The sequence below is a fragment of the Mobula hypostoma genome, chromosome X1 (assembly GCF_963921235.1).
Source record: "Mobula hypostoma chromosome X1, sMobHyp1.1, whole genome shotgun sequence".
Lineage (NCBI taxonomy): Eukaryota > Metazoa > Chordata > Chondrichthyes > Myliobatiformes > Myliobatidae > Mobula > Mobula hypostoma.
The window spans coordinates 30701074-30722300 of record NC_086128.1 but is presented as its reverse complement, the minus strand read 5'-3'; the positions used below and the strand labels follow the sequence as shown (position 1 = coordinate 30722300).

General features: G+C 43.9%; 1 protein-coding gene across 3 annotated transcripts in view; it reads left to right on the top strand.

Moving 5' to 3' along the window:
• The first annotated feature begins 9265 nt into the window (after positions 1-9265).
• The window catches only part of LOC134340542 (oxysterol-binding protein-related protein 6-like), a 128035-nt gene continuing 116073 nt past the window's right edge, over positions 9266-21227 (top strand). For 2 of the 3 annotated variants that reach the window (XM_063037907.1, XM_063037905.1), the window contains exon 1: positions 9266-9391. The gene's annotated coding sequence lies outside the window, so the exon portion shown is untranslated. Of the gene's footprint in view, positions 9392-9419; positions 9632-21227 lie in introns of those variants that run through there. The other variant, XM_063037906.1, reaches the window with a different exon arrangement.

Here is a 21227-nt window from a genome sequence, read left to right as displayed (position 1 = left end):
TACCATCATCCCCTCAAAAGTAATTGATAAGCTTCAAGACCTTGATCTCAATACCTCCTCGTGCAATTGGATCATCAATTACATTTTGCTCTACTTGCTTTATGCTTTTGACTGTGTGACTAACCATGGCTCCAATGCCATATTCAAGTTTGCAGCTGACACCACCATTGTAGGCCGAATCAAAGGTAGTGACGATTCAGCATATAGGAAGGAGATTGAAAATCTGGCTGAGTGGTGTCATAAAGACAACATCTCACTCAATGTCAGCAAGACCAAGGAGCTGATTATAGACTTCAGGAGGAGGAAACCAGGGGTCCATGAGCCAGTCCTCATCGGAGGATCAGAGGTGGAGAGGGTCAGCAAGTTTAAATTCCTCGATGTTATTATTTCCGAGGATCAGTCCTGGGCCCAGCATGCAAGTGCAATTGCGAAGAAAGCACAGCAGCACCTCTACTTCCTTAGAGGCTTGCAAAGATTCTGCATGACATCTAAAACTTTGAAAAACATCTATAGATGTTTGGAGAGTTAATTGACTGGCTGCATCACAGGCTGGTATGGAAACATCAATGCCCTTGAATGGAACATCCTACAAAAAGAAGTGGATATTGGCCCAGTCCGTCATGGGTAAAGCCCTCCCCACCACTGAGCACATCTACACAAAACATTGTCACGGGAAAGCAGCATCCATCATCAGGGACTCCCACCACCGAGGACATACTGTCTTCTTGCTGCTGCCATCAGGAAGGTGGTACAGGAGCCTCAGGACTCACACTACCAGGTTTGGGAACAGTTATTACCCCCTCAACCATCAGGCTCTTGAACCAAAGGGGATAACTTCATTCAACTTCACTTGACTCATCATTGAAATGTTCTCACTACCAATGGACTCACTTTCAAGAACTCTTCATGTTCTCGATATTGCTTATTTATTATTATTATTTCTTTCTTTTTTCAGTTTTTCATTGATGGTTATTGTTCTATTATGGATTTATTGAGTATACCTGCAAGAAAACAAATGCAGTGACATATATGTACTTTGATATTAAATGTACTTTGAAAATTTGAATATGTCCTTGACGGAGGGTAGGCAGGTGCCCGTGATGCATTGGGGAGTTCTTACTACACACTGTATAGCCTTCCTCTCCATCGAAGTGCAACTTCTGTACCTAACAGTGATGCAGTCTGTTAAGATGCTCTCTACTTGTGCATCTGTAGAATGAGGTGAGTATGGATGTACAAAGTCCAGCTCTCCTCAAAAAGTAGGGGCGTTGGTGAGCTTTCTTGACTATGTAGGATGTGTTCTGGGATCATGAGAAGTTGTGTGTGATGTGCACTCCCAGAAGTGTAACAGATTCATCTTAGAGTAGGTTAAAAGGTCAGCACAACATTGTGGGCCGAAGGGCCTCTGCTGTGTTGAAATGTTTTATGTTCTGTTATTTATGGTCTCTGCTCTGTAATGAAAGTATGCCTTTAAAAAAACTGTAGAACTTTATATTCATCACTTGTAAAGCCAAAGGAAATATTAATCCAATTGAACAAACCTTAATGTATGCACTTGGGTAAACTTATGAACTGCATCGCCAGGTGCTTCTCGATCCAAGTAGAAGCTCTGCACAGACATGGTGTGATCACTCAAACATGCCTTTCCCAACATGTAACCTGCCAAAATCAAATCATTGTGGCTAAACATCTGGCGATAAACATACAGGCCCTTTGGCCCACAAAGCTGTGCCAAGCATTTCCTTACCTTAGAACTACCTAGGCTTACCCATAGCCCTCTATTTTTCTGAGCTCCATGTATCCATCCAGGAGCCTCTTAAAAGACCCTATCGTTTCTGCCTTCATCACCGCCGCTGGCAGCCCATTCCACGCATTGACCACTCTCTGTGTAAAAAACTTACCCCTGACATCTCCTCTGTACCTACTTCCAAGCACCTTCAAACTATGCTCTCTCGTGCTAGCCATTTCAGTCCTGGGAAAAAGCCTCTGGCTATCCACACACTCAATGCCTCTCATCATCTTGTACAACTCTATCAGGTCACCTCTCATCCTTCGTTGCTCCAAGGAGAAAAGGCCGAGTTCACTCAACCTATTCTCATTCTGCCTGCTCCCCAATCCAGGAAACATCCTTGTAAATCTCCTCTGCACCCTTTCTATGGTTTCCACGTCCTTCCTGTAGTGAGGTGACCAGAACTGAGCACAGTACCCCAAGTGGGGTCTGACCAGGGTCTAAGATACTTTATACTTTAATGTCGCCAAACAATTTATACTAGAACATACAATCATCACAGTGATATTTGATTCTGCACTTCCCGCTCCCTGAATTAGTAAATAAATAGTAAATCAATAGTAAATATTAAAAATTTAAATTATAAATCATAAATAGAAAATAGAAAAATGGAAAGTAAGGTAGTGCAAAAAAACCGAGAGGCAGGTCCCGATATTTGGAGGGTACGGCCCAGATCCAGGTCAGGATCCATTCAGCAGTCTTATCACAGTTGGAAAGAAGCTGTTCCCAAATCTGGCCGTACGAGTCTTCAAGCTCCTGAGCCTTCTCCCGGAGGGAAGAGGGACGAAAAGTGTGTTGGCTGGGTGGGTCGTGTCCTTGATTATCCTGGCAGCACTGCTCCGACAGCGTGCGATGTAAAGTGAGTCCACGGATGGAAGATTGGTTTGTGTGATGTGCTGCGCCGTGTTCACGATCTTCTGCAGCTTCTTCCGGTCTTGGACAGGACAACTTCCATACCAGGTTGTGGTGCACCCTAGAAGAATGCTTTCTACAGTGCATCTATAAAAATTAGTGAGGGTTTTAGGGGACAGGCTAAATTCCTTTAGTTTTCTCAGGAAGTAAAGGCGCTGGTGGGCCTTCTTGGCAGTGGACTCTGCTTGGTTGGACCAAGTCAGGTCATTTGTGATATTGACCCTGAGGAACTTAAAGCATTTGACCTGTTCCACTTGCACACCACCGATGTAAATTGGGTCGTGCGGTCCGCTACTCCATACTTAGTATTAATGTCTAAATTATGACCCCATATAGACCCCTGAAATCATAATTTATGGACAAGGTGCTTCATGGAATAGCAGCGAGTCACAGCAATTTTATTTTGCAAATGGCAAATCAAATTATTTCTCCATAAATTAGTATTGCATCAGTTGAATCAAGGGGACCGATAACCAGGATCATCTCAAGATTCAAGATTGTTTGATGTAATTTCCAGTACACAAGTGTAAAGGAGAATGAAATAATTGTTACCCTGGATCTGATGCAGCACAAAAAAACACAGCAAGATAAAGAACACAATATAAAAAACACAATAAATATAAATGCATATCTTATATACATCAATAGATTGTATGTATGTCCATGAAGTGACGCTTGGTAAGGAGAAGCTATATAAGATGATTCTGACAGGAAATGATAAAGTAGTGGTGGTGAGGGGTGTGGAGGGTGGAAGTATTGATCAGCCTCATTGCTTGGAGAAAGTAACTGTTTTTGAGTCTGGTGGTCCTGGTGTGGATGCTACGTAGCCTCCTTCCTGATGGGAGAAGGACAAATAGTCCAAGAGCAGGGTGGGTGGGATCCTTCATGACGTTGTTGGACTTTTACTGGTACCTTTCTGTATATATGTTCTTGATGGTGAATAGGCTGTTGCTGGTGATGTGTTGGGCAGTTTTGACTACCTGTTGTGGAGCCTTCCTGTCCGCTGCAGTGCAGTTTCCATACCGTGCAGTGATACAATATATTTGGATGCTCTCTACTGTGCATCTGTAGCAGGACGTGAGGGCAGATGTGCATAGTCCAGCTCTCTTCAGCCTCCTCAGAAAGTAGAGGCGTTCATGAGTTTTTCTGATTGTGTTGGATGACTTCTGGTGCCATGAGAGTTTGTATGAGGTGTGCACTCCCAGGAATTTGAAACTACTCGCAGTTTCCAGCACTATGCCGCCAATGTAAAGAGGGGTGTGAGTGGTGTGAGTTCTCCTGAAGTCGATAACCATCTCCTTCGTCTTGATGACATTGAGGTTATTTGCCTGGCATCAGACCTCGAGCTCTTCCACCTCCTGTCTGTAGGCCATCTCTGTTATTGGTGATGAACCCCACCACTGTCGTGTCATCGGCGAACTTGACAATATGATCGCTTTGCTGTTTGGCCGTGTTGCCATGTGTGAGCAGAGTGTACAGCAATGGGTTCAGCACACAGTCCTGGGGCGGGAGGCACCCATGCTGAAGATCACGGGGAGGAAGGAGTGCTTGTGTATCCTGACTATCTGAGGTCTGTTCAATAGCAAGTCCAACACCCAGTGCAGCAGTGTCATCTGTGGTTCTGTCAGTAAGCACTTTGGTGAGTGTCCAACGTGGCAGGAATGTGTGCCATTACCAGCTGCTTAAAGCACTTCATGATGGTTGGCATCAATGCCACTGGGCGGTAATCGTTTAGTTCTGAAGGTGTGGAGTTCTTTGGTACAGAGTTGACGGTGGCTGATTTGAAGCATGTGGGGACAGCAGCCTAGATGAGTGAGGTGTCAAAGATATCCGTGAAAATAAGCTGGTGTGCACCTTCCCTGAGTACGCGGCCTGGGATGTTGTCTGGCCCAGCCGCCTTATGGGGGTTGACTCTCTGCAGAGTCCTTCTCGCATCTGCTGCCGTTACAGACAATGGCTGCTCACCTGGGAGGGAGGGAGCTTTTGTGGCTGGCATTGTGTTACCAGCATAGAAGTTGTTTAGAGCGTCAGGGAGGGAGATGTCACTGGTACATTCGAAGCTGTTTTCCTTGCATAGTTAGTAATGCCCTTGATGCCCAGCCACATATGCCGCAGATCGTTATCAGACAGGTATTCCTGAATCTTATGTACACAGGCGGTCTTTGATCTCTTGATGCCCAAGATGAGCTTTCTCCTGGCTGCTTTGAGAGCTATTCTGTCTCCAGACTTGAAGGCGGCGTCTTGGACTTTTAGAAGGGAGCGTGTCTCAGCATTCAGCCAGGGCTTCTGGTAGGGCTGTGAGACGACTGTTCTTGAGGTACCAATGTCGTCTACACACTTACAGATGTAGCCAGTGACAGATGAGACATATTCATCAGATTTTGTGTCTTCTCTGTTTGTGGCGGTCTCCTTGAACGTCTGCCAGTTAGCCTGTACAAGAAAGTCCTGAAGCATAGAGATTGCCTCATTAGGCCATGTAGTGATGGTCCTCTTGACTGGTTTCTTCATTTTCAGCAGTGGTCAGTATGCTTGGATTAACATTATGGAGATAGGGTCAGAAAGGCCAAAATGAGGACATAGGGCAGATTTGTAAATACAGGCAACACACACAAAAAGTGCTGGTGAACGCAGCAGGCCAGGCATCTGTGTGTGTTGCTTGAATTTCCAGCATCTGCAGACTTCCTCGTGTTTTTGTAAATACAGCTTCTGTTTATATAAACACAGTCCAATTTCTTTGTTCCCCTGGTGGCCATGGTGACACATTGGTGAAATTCGGGTAAACTATCCTGCAGGTTAATATGATTGAAGTCTCCTGCAGTTATGAAGAGACTGTCTGGATGCTTGCTTTGTAGAGAGCTGGTGGTACTGTAAAGCTCTCCGAGTGAATCTCTGGTGCTCGCACTCACGGGGATGTAGACAGTAATGATGAACACAACAGTGAACTCCCTGAGCAGGTAATGTGGCCGGCATTTCATTGTAAGATGTTCGATTGCCCCAGAGCAGTAACAACTAACTGCAAATGAGTTTATGCAACAACCTTTAACGGACCTACATATTCCACTGCTGAACAGCCTCCAAAGAAATCAGATTTTTCCTTGGAAGGATTGGGGGGGTGTGTTGACTGAGTCTTACTGGTGACTCATGGAGTTGCAGTAAAACATCTTCACTTTTATGTTTCAATCATCTCGAAGGGCCAACGTTCCATTGAATCCTGAAGAAGGGTCTTGGTCTGAAATGTCAACTATCTATTCATTCCCATTGATGCTGCCTGACCTGCTGAGTTCCTCCAACATTTAGTGTGTATTGCTTTGGAATTCCAGCATCTGCAGACTTTTTCCTGTTTACCACATTTCATTAGCCTCCCTTATTACCTGATGCACTTGTGCGTCAGATTTGTATTTGGTGTGTGAGAATCTGCAAATTCCTTTCTGTTTTAACTTTATGGAAATTTAAATACCACTCTTCTTTTGTTCTTTGTTCCCTAAATAAACAACTTCACTCTTTCCTCACCGTAACCCTCTTAAAGTAAAGGCCAACTTTCTGCCCGCTCGCCTAGCCTATCAATATCTCCCTGTAGACAAAATAAACTGCAGATGCTGGAATCTGCAGTAGAAAGAAATTGCTGGTAGAATCAGCAGATGAAGCAGCAGCTGTGGAGACATGAATTGTCAACCTATTGGGTCAAGACCTTACATCAGGGCATCTCTCTCTATAAACTATTTCCCATTATTTTTAAATTTGGTTGTGGTACACTTCTTCCCCGCTCCCACCCCGTCATTTGCACTCAGTGACCTGCTAGTTAATGGAAATATCTAATCAGCCAATCATGTGGCAACAACTCAATGCATAGAAGCATGCATTGGACTTTTCTGAAGCATGCAGACATGGTCAAGAGGTTCAGACCAAATATCAATATGAGGAAGAAATGTGATCTACATGACTTTGACTATGGAATGATTATTGGTGCCAGACAGGGTGATTTGAGTATCTCAGAAACTGCTGATTTCCTGGAATTTTCATGCTCAGCGGTCTCTAGAGGTTACAGAGAATCATGTGTGATGGGGTCCTGAATTACCCCTATGAATTGTGCTTTTAAAAAGAGAGAGAGAGATGCTCAACAACAGACACCTTGTTAAAAGGAGAGAGAGAAAGAAGGAGAGAGAGGGACAAAGACTGCTCACAGTTTGTTTATACTTTCCCAAGGACATTGCCTGCTTGTACGTTCTTACAGAAAGAGAAGGGAGGAGTTATTTGAGAGACAGTTGGTACTCAGCATGGGGAGATAAATAGAAGGTCAGATGATAGACCTGGGACACATGGTTTTGGACACTGAATGAGCTTTGTTGTGCCCACAGAAAAAGTGGGTTTTGGAGGATCGATTTGGCGGATCGATCAGTGGCTCTCGCAGTGTGAACAGGGCGTGACCGGTGGGGAGTTATTAGTGTGTCCAACCCTCGCCTGGGTTGATAATTCCACCACAGAAGAGCGGTCCCCTTTGTTGTGGTCACGGTCGGTAACTTCTAAAGGAATTCGGAGGACAACGGGAAGATCGACGGTGTCAGCTCACCTGAAGAACCAAACACCTCTCTCTCTCCATCACTACTCAACTCAATACCATGAACTGAACTGAACTTTACTCATCATCGTAAAACTGTATTTATTTACCCCCAGACTTGAAGAAGCTTGGTTTTCATATATTTCCACACTTGCTGATATACTTATATATAATCATTGCTAATCTGTTTGATTTATCTACATTTATATTACTGTATTGCGTAGTTACTAATAAATACCATTAATTAATAGTAATACTGGACTCCAAGGTGTTTTCCATTTCTGCAGGTTCCTTAACCCGTCACAGGGTACGTGACACATGTGAAAAACAAAAATAAACCTCCAGTGAGTAGCAGAAAAGAATTTGCTGCACTGGGTTAAATTGACAGAAATTCAAATAACCAGGCGTTACAACAGTGGTGGGCAGTAGAGCATCTCTGAATGCACAACACAGCAAACCTTGAAGTGGATGGGCTACAGTAGCAGAAAACCATGAACATATACTCAGTGGTCACTTTATTAGTTACAGAAGATACCAAATGAAGTGGTCACTGACTGTATATATTGTACACAGTTGTGGTCCCAGTACTGACTCTTAACTTGAAAATGACCCGTGTATGCCACTCACTGCTGCTTGCCTGTTGACTAATCTTCTACTTGTGCGAATATTAAGTCCAAAGTTTAACAAAGTTCCTCAGAAAGAGTTAATTCAAAAGTGTGCCATGGACACTTTTGAATTAACTCTTTTCGAGGAACTTTGTTAAATTTTCTCGAAGTCCAAATACAAATACTAGTTCAGTTCTAGCCACTCTGGTGAAGACATCTTCAAACATGTTTCCTCAAACACGAAAACTGTCTGATTATATTATGATGTCCCAAATGCGCTGCCAATAAGCAGTTTAAAAGTTTCCAACTTCATGGGATTAACCTCTGATGACCTTTATCTGGATGACACTGATCTAAGAGAGTAATCCCTTGTTTTACCTGCAGATTTCCAATTCTGTAATTATTTCACTTTCCGCACATGCATAACCGAATGATTATTCAATCTATCTGTCTGTCTGTATCTTGTTTTACGGCGGTTGGCATCCAGCTTAATGGTGCATTACCGCCACCCTCTGCTCCAGAATGTGCACTAGACATACATTCTAAATCCCTTCACCCAATCACACACATACATACATACATACATACACACACACACACACACAAACCTACACTTCACCCTTCCACCTTTGACCATCCTAGTATCCTATTCCTGTTTATTCATCATATTCTATAAAAAAACCCCTGTACCCCTTAAAAATGCTAAAAATACCCAGACGTGCTCTCTCACCCATGCCCAGCAACCCTTTTAATGTGAATTCCTGCATCGCCAACTCCCTTAATATGATTATTCAATCCCTCTGCCGTTGCTTTAATAAAGCAGTCTAATCTATTTTCCTATTGGCTCCAACCTCTCAGGCCATGGCCATTGGTTAAGTTCAGACGTTTCTACATTATCATTGGTTACACCATACATCCTTTGATGATAGCTAACGTATCCCTCTGTTTCCATTGGCTCCTATCGTTAACTTTTGTAAGCTACAATGTTTACCATTTCTTGCAACGTTTTCTTTCCTATTGGCTGTTGCAAGTAACCCATTTCCCCATTGGCTGTGACAGGCATTTCACTTTACCGTTAGTTGATTGATCTTGGAAGGAGGGGCCTGATTGACAGTGGGCGCGGCGTTGACACTGACTGACAGGTGGCGCGATTAATCATGATTGACACCAAGGGCGTGGAGTCGTTTGAACCCTGATTGAAGTTTATTTGAGATCACAACCGTAAATACTCGGTAGGTCAGACGGCATCTGTAAATGAAAGCTAGAGAGTTAACGGTTCGGGTTCATGACCTTTTGTATGAGCTTGTTCTGGCAGAGGCAGAGGCAGAGGGTGTGGCTTTGGTTGTCTGATTGACAGGCACGGCGCGGGATTGATACGTGGGCGTGGTTAGGACGATGATTGACGGGGAAGGGTGGTGGAATGGACCCTGGCCGGCGCACACGGAAGAGCTTGCCGGCTAGCGAGCGCGGAAGCTGTTGCTGCGGGAGAGAGGAAAGTATTTCAGTGCCTGGAGCGGCGAAAATTCCTGAGTAAGCGCTCAGTTTTGGAAATAAGAGAGGGGCTTGGGCGGACTTTGTAGGACACCCACCGGTGACCTGCTGGAGTTGGAGATTTGACCCAGTTGCACCTGAAAACGCTTTCCTGGGATATATTTTTATTCTTTTTGTTCGCCCCATTTTTCACCGGGAAGAATTGCTTGCATTTGTCTGAAGCTGTGACTTTCGAGAGGGCTCCCGCACGTCTGGGTCCGATTTTGGCTGCTGAGTCAGGTTAGAGGGCTGGCGATCGGGGGCTGCCTGCAAGGAGGGAGATGGTGCACTGGTTACGGGAACGTAGGGAGGAGTTCTTTTCACAAACGGCCTCTGTCCCTTTACAACAACTCTAATGAAAGATGAGTGCTGTGCCCAGGAGTTGGGGCAGGTTCTTGGCAATGCTTTGAAGCGGGGAAAATGGGTCAAGGGCTTGCGGCGTGCGTTTGTATTCGGAATTTCCTCGTGTGCAATCGGTTTACTGTTTTGGTTCGTGTTCACAGTTTCTGTTTGATTCTATCTCTATCTCTATCTCTCTCTTCTCCCCCCCCCATTTCCCCCGAAGGGAAACAGTATCAGAAAGTGACGAGCACCCAAGATACAGTATGTTTTCATGCGCTGCTGATTAGACCTGTTTTGGTTTTCTGTCAGTAGCTTGGAGGTAGGGCTGCTCACTTGAGCCCAGAGTTAACCAGCAAGTGCTTTTCCTCAAATGTCCCAGTTATAATGGTTCTGCATTACATTGAAGCATCCTGTGATTGGGAAGCAAATCCTGACCAGGTTCCCCACTCCCGATCGGCTGAGTGACCCTGACTGGATATGTTTTGTAAATATCAAGAGAGGGCTGGATAAAACTTGGTTTATTGCATTTGGATGGTTTGGTTCAGTTGTTACTAGTTTCACCAGCCTGCCAGCTCTGGTCCGGCTTATCATGGCTGTCAAACTCAGTGTGATATGGAGGTTAGCAGCTTTGCAGAGCGTTGCTAAAGCTGGCCTCCAATAGGGTTGGCTCATGAAATGAGGGACTTGATGGTTCCCCTGTGGAAGAATTGGTATCAGTTTGGAGAAAGGTTTTCAGACTCTTCACGGGCAACCGTTAGACTGAGCTGCTTTGGATGGGATCGGCAACATGGGTTTTTGTAACACTGATCTGTTTGAAGTTTCCTCTCAAGCTGGAATGCATCTGTGTTAGAGATGTAGACTTGCATTTCTGTAGGACATTTCACAGACTCAAGGTATTCCAAAATACTTTGCAATCAGTGAAGTACTTCCCAGGGTGGAAATGGCTAAAACAAAAAAGGGCATAATTTTAATGTATGGGGGGAGGTGGTTGTCAGAGGTAACTTCTTTACACAGAATAGTGGGTGTGTGGAACACTGGCTAATGATGGTGGTAGAGGCAGATCCTTTAGACATTTAATAAACTCTTAGGCAAATGGGAGATCGAAACATGGAGAGTATGAAGGTGGAAAGTGTGAAATTAATCTTGAGGTCAACACGACATCGTGGGTGAAAGGCCTTGTACTGTGTTGTAATATTCTATGATGTGCAGCTACCCTTTTCCCATAGGAAATGTATGCACACTGTTCTGCAGGCACCAATGTTATAACAAGCAGATTGTCCTGGAGTTGTTGCATACAGTGCCTTGAAACAATATTCAGCCCCCAGCCCTTTGCTCACATAAGTGAGTATTACAACCAGGGATTTTGATCAACTTAACTGAGAATTTTTATTTGTGAATCACGTGTTACTTATTTCACAGTATTCATCATTATGTGTCACATTATATGACGTAGGCGATCATGTTCTCATGACCATAATTATACTTGGCAAATTTTCTACAGAAGTGATTTACCATTGCTGCTTTCTGGGCATTGTCTTTACTAGATGGGTGACCCCGGCCGTTATAGAAACATAGAAACATAGAAAATAGGTGCAGGAGTAGGCCATTCGGCCCTTCGAGCCTGCACCGCCATTTATTATGATCATAGCTGATCATCCAACTCAGAACCCAGCCTTCCCTCCATACCCCCTGACCCCTGTAGCCACAAGGGCCATATCTAACTTCCTTTTAAACATAGCTAATGAACTGGCCTCAACAGTTTGCTGTGGCAGAGAATTCCACAGATTCACCACTCTCTGTGTGAAGAAGTTTTTCCTAATCTCGGTCCTAAAAGGCTTCCCCTCTATCCTCAAACTGTGACCCCTCGTTCTAGACCTCCCCAACATCGGGAACAATCTTCCCGCATCTAGCCTGTCCAATCCCTTTATCAATGCTCTTCAGAGATTTTCTGTCTGTGGTCAGTAATTGCATAATCAGGACTTGTGATATGCAACAATTGCTCATATGACCACCACCACTTGCTCGCATGGCTTCACGTGACCCTAATTGGGGGGCTAAGCAGGTACTACGCCTTGCCCAAAAGTGACCTGCAGGCTAGTGGAGGGAAGGAGCGCCTTACACCTCCTTTGGTAGAGACGCGTCTCCACCCCATCATCCATTTAACCAGAGAATTGTAAAGAGTGAAAAATTCAAAATTCAAAAATTGAAACGTTAGCAGTTCAAAAGTATTCATCCCCCTTTGCTCAGTCCTCAATTGAACCACCTATCATAGCTATTTTGGATAAGTCTCTCTTGGTTTTGCACAATGTGATGGAGAAGGATTTGCCAATTCTTTTTTGCAAAGTTGCTCAGGCTGTGCCAGGTTAGTTGGGAGCAGTGGTGGACAGCAATCTTGAGATCTTGCCAGAGATGTTTGATGGGGTTAAGGTCAGGACTCTGACTGGGCCATTCAAGGACATCAATTTTCTTCATTTGAAGCCTCTCCATGGTTGTTCTGGAAGTGTGCTTTGGGTCATTATCCTTCTGAAAGACAAACTTCCTCTCCAGTTTAAGCTTTCTGGCAGAGGCTAGGAGGTTTTTATCCAGGATCTCTCTGCATTTAGCAGCATTCTTTTTCCCATCACTCCTGAACAGATTTCCAGCCCCTTCAGCTGAAAAGTATCCCCATGGTATGATCCACCATATTTTACGGTAAGGATGAGGTTAGCTGGCTGGTGCGCAGTATTAGATATATGACACACATACCACTTAATATTGAGGTCAAAAAGTTCCACTTTAGGCTCATCCATCCACAAGAGCTTCTTCCACATTTACACGGTATCTTCTAAGTAACACTTAGTCTTTACAGGCAAGGATAGGCATTTTATTTTGAGTGGTACAGTACTCTGGAAAAGTATTAGGCCACAGTATTGTAGTATTTTTATGTATTCCACTGTACTGCCACAAAAAACAAATTTTAAAAATCATGACATATTTCATGATAAAGCAAAATTGCAGTCAGCGGAGTGAATTTCAGTGTGGGGGGGAGCAAAATTGAAAAGGGTGATGAATACAGGACTGAAAGTGTTATATCTGAATTTACGCAGTATATAGAATAAGGTAAATTAACTTGTAGCGCAGTTAGAGACTGGTGGGTATGACGTTGTGGGCATCACTGAGCCATGGCTTTGACAAGATTATAGCTGGGAGCTTAACATCCAAGGATACACATTGTATTGAAAGCTCAAGTGGGTAGGCAGAGGGGTTGGGGTGGCTCTTTTGGTTTAAAAAAAATGACCAAATCCTTAGGTGACAAATGATCAGAAAGGATTGAATGCTTGTGAGTAGAACTAAGAAACTATGAGTATAAAGACCCTGATGGGAGTTGTATACAGGCCTTCCAATAGTAGCAAAGAAGAGGGCTACAAATTACGATAGGAGATAGAAAAGGCATGTCAAAAGGGCAATGTTACAATAATCATGGGGGATTTCAATATGCAGGTAGATTGGGGAAAGTCAGGTTGGTGCTGGATCCCAAGAGGGGGAATTTGTAGAGTGCCTAGAGATGGCTTCTTCGTGCGGTTCATGGTTGAGCCCACTAGGGGATCAGCTATTCTGGATTGGGTGTTGTGCAATGAACCAGAATTGATTAGAGAGCTTAAGGTAAAGGAGCCCTTCGGAGGTGTGATCAGAATATGATAGAATTCACCTTGCAATTTAAGAGAGAAGCCAAAGTCCGATGTATCAGTTTTTCAGTGAGGTAAAGAAAATTAGAGATGTGAGAGAGGAGCTGGCCAAAGTTGATTGGAGGGAGACATTAGCAGGGATGATGGCAGAGTAGCAATGGCTAGAATTTCTGGGAGAAATTTGGAAGGTGCAGGATAGATGTCTAGAGGCAGGATAGGATGACACAACCATGGCTGACAAGGGAAATCAAAGCCAACATAAAAGCCAAAGAGAGGTCATGTAATACAGCAAAAATTAGTGGGCAGTTAGAGCATTGGGGAGCTTTTAAAAGCCAACAGAAGGCTACTTTTTAAAAAAAAAAGTCAGAGGGAAAAGATGGAATATGAACGTAAGTTAGCCAGTAATATTACAGAGGATCCCAAACTTTTCTTCAGATAGATACTAGACCAGTGGAAAAAGATACTGGAAAGGTAGTAATGGGGGATAAAGAAATGGCAGGCAAATTGAGTAAGTATTTTGCATCAATCTTTATTGTAGAAGACATGAGCAGTATGCCGGAAATGTGAGTGTCAGTGGGGAGAAGTGAGTGAAATTGCCGTTACTGGGGAGGTGCTTGGGAAATGGAAAAGCCTGAAGATGGATAAGTCATCTCGACCAGATGGTGTACACCCCAGGATTCTGAAAGAGGTAGCTGAAGAGAATGTGGAAGCATTGATAATGATCTTTCAAGAGTCAAAAACTCTGGCATGGTTCTGGAGGACTGGAAAATTGCAAATGTCACTTCATTTTCAAGAAGGGAGAGAGGGAGAAGAAGTAAAATGATAGGCCTGTTCAGCTGTGTTCTTTAGCCCGAGAGTGGCAAATCTGTGGAATTCATTGCCACAAGCGACTGTGGAGGCCAAGTCATTGGGTGTATTTAAGGCAGAGGTTGATAGATTCTGATTAGTCTGGGCATGAGGGGTTATGGGGAAAAGGCAGGAGATTGGGCTGAGAGGGAAAATGGATCAGCCATGATGAAATGTCAGAGCAGACTTGATGGGCCAGATGGCCTAATTCTGTTCTGATAATCTGGCCTTGTATGTGAGTGATGAAAAACCTGATTCTGATGTGGGTCTCTATTGTGGACGAGGAGTAGGAAGGAACAGAGAGAGGGGAATCATGGTTGGGAAAAGGGAGAGGGGAGAGAGTGAGAAGCAGCGGAGAGACATTTTGTAATGATCAATAAACCAATTGTTTGGAGGCAAGTTTGGCGTCTGCACCTGCACTAGCCATCTTCTCTTCCCTCCCCTCCCCCCCCCACACCTGACACACCTTTTCTGCCATCTGTCCCATACCCCTCCCATGGTGTTCCACCCTCGCCATTCCCAGCAAACTGCTCCCACCAGATTTACAAACTCGCTCTCCAGTCTACCTTGACAAATACAGTACTGTGCAAAAGTGTTATCTATATCTAGATATCTATCTATACCTCCTTTTGCACAGTGCTGTACGTGTGGCATAAATCTAATACTACGCATCGGCCAGGTAACGCCATCCCTTCTGTAAAGTATGGTGGAGGTAGCATCACGCTGTGGAGATGTTTTTCAGCAACAGGGACTGGAAATCTAGTCAAGATTGTTGGGAAGATGAATGCCACTAAATACAGAGAGATCCTGGATAAAAACCTGCTGGCTTCTGCCAGAAAGCTTAAGCTGGGGAGGAAGGTTCTTTCAGCAGATCAACAACCCAAAGCACACTGCCAGAGCAACCATGGAGTGACTTCAGATGAACAAAACTGATGTCCTTGAGTGGCCCAGTCAGAGTCCTGACCTTAACCCAATTGAACAGCTCTGGCAAGACCTCAAGATTGCTGTCCACTGCTGCTCCCCAACTAACCTGGCACAGCTTCAGCAATGTTGCAAGGAGGAATGAGCAAATTTTGCTCCATCACATTGTGCAAAGCTAATAGAGGCTTATCCAAACAGATTAATGGCTGTAATAAGCTGTGAGAAGTGGTTCAACTAAGTACTGAGCAAGATGGGGTGAATACTTTTGAAATGCTGACATTTCAGTTTTTGAATTTTTAGTTTTTCATGCTTTACAATTTTCCCTTTCTTTGGGTCTACTGTGAAAATAGGAGCATGGGATTCACAAATAAAAATTCTCAGATAACTTGATCAAAATCCCTGGTTGTAATGCTCAGTTATGTGAACAAAGGACTGGGGGATGACTACTCTTTCAAGGTACTGTATTAATGCATGAGATTGTTTAATCAAGTGCAAATTACCATAGCTGGATAACTATTACAGTCAGTGCTGTGTCTACATTCATAGCTTAAGTTTTTTAGTACAGATAGATTTTTATTTTTAAAGCAATACTAACCTTCTGTCAAGAAGAAACTGGTGGTACAGCGGTTCAACTAATGGAAGCACTGCCTTATGGTACCTGATTCAACATGAACTTTGCGCTGTCTGTGTCAAGTTTGCAAGTTCTCGGTTGGTCTATTTCTACCCACAACTGGAGATGAATTCAAAGGGATGTTACAATGACCTCTTTCTTTCTCTCCCCCTCCCCCCCCAAACTGGCCGGTGATGTAGTGGCATCAGCACCGGAATTCAAGATAATGGCCCTGAGTTTGAGTCTGGCTGATTCCTTGCACGCTTTCCATCCATGCTGAGTTGCGTGTCGAGCTAGCAACTCGGCCTTGGTTTTTTTTTAAAAGTCAAATGGTATGAAACGGGAAAAATGCCACCCGATGTGCCACAAGGCGCGCAAAGGAACAACAGCATTGCCCCCACTGTGTCATTGAGTGGTGGAATCTGGGGAGAGTTGATGGGAATGTGAGGAATATAAAGGGATTCATGTAGAATTGATGGTTGACATGGACCTATTGGGCCCAAGGGCCTGTGTGTGTGCTGATCTCTATGGTTCTGATTGTAAGCCCTCAATTGAGTAAAGAGAAAGATTAGCTTTATTTGCCACATGTACATCAAAACAGACGGTCTGAGGATGTGCTGGGGGAAGCCCATTAGTGTTGTAGTGTTTCTAGTGCCAGTATAGCTTGTCCACAATGTGCTAACCTTAACCTGTACATCTTTGGAATATGGGAGGAACCTGGAGCACCAGGAGGAAACCTTTTCACAGGAAAATGTACAAACTCCTTACAGTTAGCAGTGAAATTGAACCTGGAAAACTTGCACTGTCAAGTGTGGCACGAACCACAATGCTACAGTGCTGTCAGTCAGCTTTATAAATTGTAATATTGTACCAATGCCACAGTTTTACTTAAATGTTGTCAGTGGACACGGGCAATCCTGGGGAGTCTGAAATTTATTTGCCCACTGTTGTCCTAAGTGTTGCAATTTAGCCTCTGGTGGGGGTGCTGTTTTCAGAGTGTTATGCATGAGGCTGCACGGAAGGCAGCTAAAGTGGTTGATCATTTGCTGATTGTGACACTAAATGCTCAGCTGCACAATGTTCCCAGGCGCTTAAATAACATAAGTAATTGGAGGAGGTGTCTGAGCCTGCTGAAAACTGAATCTGGCATTTTGTTCTGAGGTGTTAAGTCTTGTGTGCCCATTCAGATAGTCATGCTTCGAATGGAATCGGTGATCTTCCCCTTATGATGGAAGAAAGATCATTGATGTGGTGGGTGAGGCTGACACTGCTCTGCAGAACAACAGCAATGTCCTGGGATTGGGAAAGTTAATATCTTAACAGCCTCAACCATCTTCCTTGCATTGGAATGATTTCTCTTTGCCTACTAACTTTAGCTTTACCAGGGCTCTCTAATGGCATACATGGTTAAATGCTGCTATAAATGGGGTGGGTAGTTGGAATTCAGGTCTTTGACCCAAGGTTAAGGTGTCTGGAACCTCGTAGTCTCTGATGCACAACTTGGGTTTGCCAGGCCTAAGTGCTGCTTGGTATCGCTGTCAGTGATTCCCTCCATCACTCTCCAGGTGATCTGAGAGTGGATTGATTGGGTAGCAATCAGCTGCGATACATTTCTCTGCCTTTTTGTGAATGGGCAGTCACCAGTTTGTGGCAAGGAGCTGGAGAACCTGAACAAAAAGCTGAAAGCACTGAGCAGGTCAACCAGAAAAATAATACATCAGGTCAGAGACCCTTCGTGAGAACTGTGGAAGTGAGAAGCCAAGCTTTTGGAGATGGAAGTGAAATGTATTGAAGCAGGAAAGTTTAGCCACATCTGTGGAGAGGGAAGTTACCTGAAATTCAATATTAGTCCCAAAGGTCAGACAAGCCCGGACACAGGCTGTGGTCTATTCTTCGATTTTTTTTTCCATCAGGCAATCATTGGAACATTGTAGGAATCACTAATTAGATGTGATGTCTGTTGTTTTGTGGCAGCAGGACAGTTCAAAGCAAATCTACAAATTGCAAAAGTACCAAAAAAGGAAGAAGGGTGAGGTGGTAGTTGTGGACCATTCAGAAATCTGATGACAGGAATACGCTGTTCCTAAATTGTTGAGTGTGGGCCTTCAGGCTCCTGTACCACTAAAGATAGAGGTCAGGTTTCAAGGGATGGAAGATTAAAGTAACAGTCGATTAGATGTTTAGGGTTACCTTTGCAGGCTGAACAGAGCAGTGCAATGAAGCAGCTACCCAATTGGCATTTGCTTTGTGCAATGTATCGGTGATGTCAAGAACACTGAGGTAGGTTGGAGGAAGTGCAAGTGAATTGTTGCATCTCCTCGAAGGACTGTTTGTGTTCTAGGGTGATGGGAATAGAGAAGATGAAAGGCACCCAACTGTGCTCCTTTATTTCTCACACTTCTCTCTCACTCACTCTGTCCTCCCAGCAGAACAAGGTAGGGTTTCCCTTGTCCTTGCATCCCACTCTCATTCATTGGTGGCTTCTAGCATTCATTGAAGGTGCTGGAATTAAGGAAAGAAAATTTAGCTTCATTTGTCACATATACAGTGAAATGCACTGTTTCACGTCAACAACCAACACGGTCTGAGTCTTGTGCTGGGGGGCAGCCCACAAATATCCCATGCTTCCATACATAGCATGCCCACAGCTCACTAATCCTGTCTTTGGAAAGTGGAGGGAAGCCAGACCACCCAGAGGAAACCCACGCGGTCCTGGGGACTACATACTAACTCCTTACAGGCAGCGGTGGGAATTGAACCCTGTTCGGTGGTCACTGGCACTGTAAACGTGTTGCACTAACTGCCATACTACCATGCTGCCTGTACTGGATTCCACTACCTGATCCATCTTCCCTTCCTCTTTTCAGAATTTTGAAGGGACTGTTGTCTCTTAAACTCTTTGGGCCACTCTTCCATGTCCTCCATCCACTCGCCTTCTCACAGCACCTTCCTATGCAACTAAACACTTCTTCAAACCTATTTTTACCTCACCATCCAGGAACCCAAACACTCAAGTGAAGCAGTGTTTCATTTGCACTTTTTTCCTCAATCGAGGATGCTGTATTTCGGTGCTTACTTTATAGTCTGTGCTGCATTGAAATGTGGGTGGTGCAACAGCTTTGCAGACAAATGAGTTTTCAGTTCTTGACTCCTGACTCTGTGGCTAGGCACAGCTCAACCACCATCTATAATTTTGCAGATGACTCCACTGTTGTTTGCAGAATCTTAGATAACAAACAAGGCATACTTGTAGTCTTTGACTCTTAAATTCTCTCTCTCCCACCCAGATCTTTGTCTTCCAGCCATCTGTGCTGTTCAGGGATAGTATATCTTCTGTCTCGGCTCATTTCAGCCCTCCGTTTGAATAAAATGCAAATTAAATTATTTTGGGTAAGATGTCATTTTCTCATTGCTCTGTATTTCAGCAGTTGTGGCTGTATCTTTTCAGTTTCAATTTCTCTCTGATTTTTCTCTTCTGTCTTTAACTGTCAGTTTTAAAACTATTTTTACCCTAATATCTTTAGTCTGCACCCAATCAGTAAAGTTCATGTTTTTCCCTTCTGCTTCTCTCCAAGTTAAAATTGGACTGGCTCTTTAATTCCTTTCCTGCTCTGAAGAAGGATCCTTGACCTTTTTGTGGTGTCTTTCCCATACAAACCCTATACCTTGGTTTCTTAGTATCAAAAAGTATTTCCCTGTCTTCATTGTTCACTGAGCCCCACAGAATTGGGGTGTAGAACATTCTTGCGCTGAACCATCGGATTGTAGTAATTCCAATTGGAAAGCAACTAGAGATAATTTTGGAATGAAACCCAATAAGTTCCTGCCTCAGTAGTAGCACTCCTTTTGAGTTAGAAGGTTGTGCTTATGAAACAGCTTCATGTACACATAATATATCAAGTGTAATATTGTGGGAATGCTGCATAGTTGGAAGGCCTGTCTTCGGGATGAGAACTTGAATCAAGATTCTGTCAGTTCACTTTGGTAATATGAGATCCTGTTACCTTTATTATACAGGAATAGGAGACCTGTCTGATATTTAATCCTCGCCAGCATCATTAAAACAATACCTATCCAGTTTAGTCTGCTGAAAAAGCACGATAGATTACATTTGTTCAATATTGTCAGTGTGCAAGGTTCTGATTATTCTGACTCTTGTTATCTAGACCAAATTACTTGTGTTAAATGAACCTTCAACCCAACTATACTACCTCACTACTGCCCCCACCATCCTGGCCATGCTGTCTTCTCAGTGTTGCCATCAGGAAGGAGGTTCAGGAGCCTTGGATCTCACACCACCAGGTTCAGGAACAGTAATAACCCTCAACCATCAGGCTCTTGAACAGTGTGGATAACTTCACTCGCCCCAACACTGAACTGATTCTATAACCTATGGATTCACTTCAAGGACTCTACAACTCATTCTCAATATTTATTACTTGTATATTTATTTATTTTTTCTTTATTTGTGTTTGCACAATTTGTTACCTTTTGCACATTGGTTGTTCATCTTAGGTTTTTTTCATTGATTCAATTGTTTCTTTAGATTTACTGTGAATGCCCTCAAGAAAATGAATCTCAGTGTAGAATATGGTGACATATATGTACGTAGCCCCCTGGCAAGCCTCAGGGTCGCGCAACTTGCTGTTGTCGAGGGAAACAGCCCTCGGCCTCGCCAAACTGGGTAATTAAGTTTGTGTGGATGCTGTGTGATGTACCCCACCCTGCCAAATAACAGACAATACACCAGATGCGATTAAATGAATTACAGTTCGTAGATATTATTGGAACTATATAATTAATAGATAAAATATAAAAGGAAAATAAAAGGCGCCACACTTATCAAAGTTCAATCTCTTTGTGCACAAAACAGTTGGAGCTCTAGTAACGATCCTCTCTTCACCATTCGATCCCCGCTGACCACCTCGACCTGCCGCCTGGGACCAACCACGGTGGTCAACCAGACGCTCCACATGAGTCTGTCTCCGTCTCCTCTCCTCGCCGAAAACCCTGGACCTCAGACTCCTGCTCGGGGTCCGACCCTGTTAGCTGGCTCACAGCACCTTCTCTCTGTCTCTCTCTGTCTCTCTCTGTCTCTGTCTCCAAACCCGTGCATCACAATAACTTGCAGACACACTAGAAAGAATAACATCTATCCCAATTGATTCATTCACTCTGTTATCAATAATGTAACCCAAACAAGCTGCTAGCGACAGAACTTTCTCAGCATTTAACATAACAAAGAAGCCATTTTCATTGGCCTACGCAGTAACATAAAAGAAGAAACCCCTTACACTCTTTTTTCCCCCCCCCCACCAAATAAAGTCATGTCCTAATGACTTCTAAATAACTCACCAACCAATCCTGCAGACACAAAAACCCAATCCAGGTACACACAGTGACATTGCTCCCCAAGCAGTGGACCTTATGCCCGTCCCACGGGCGCTACATA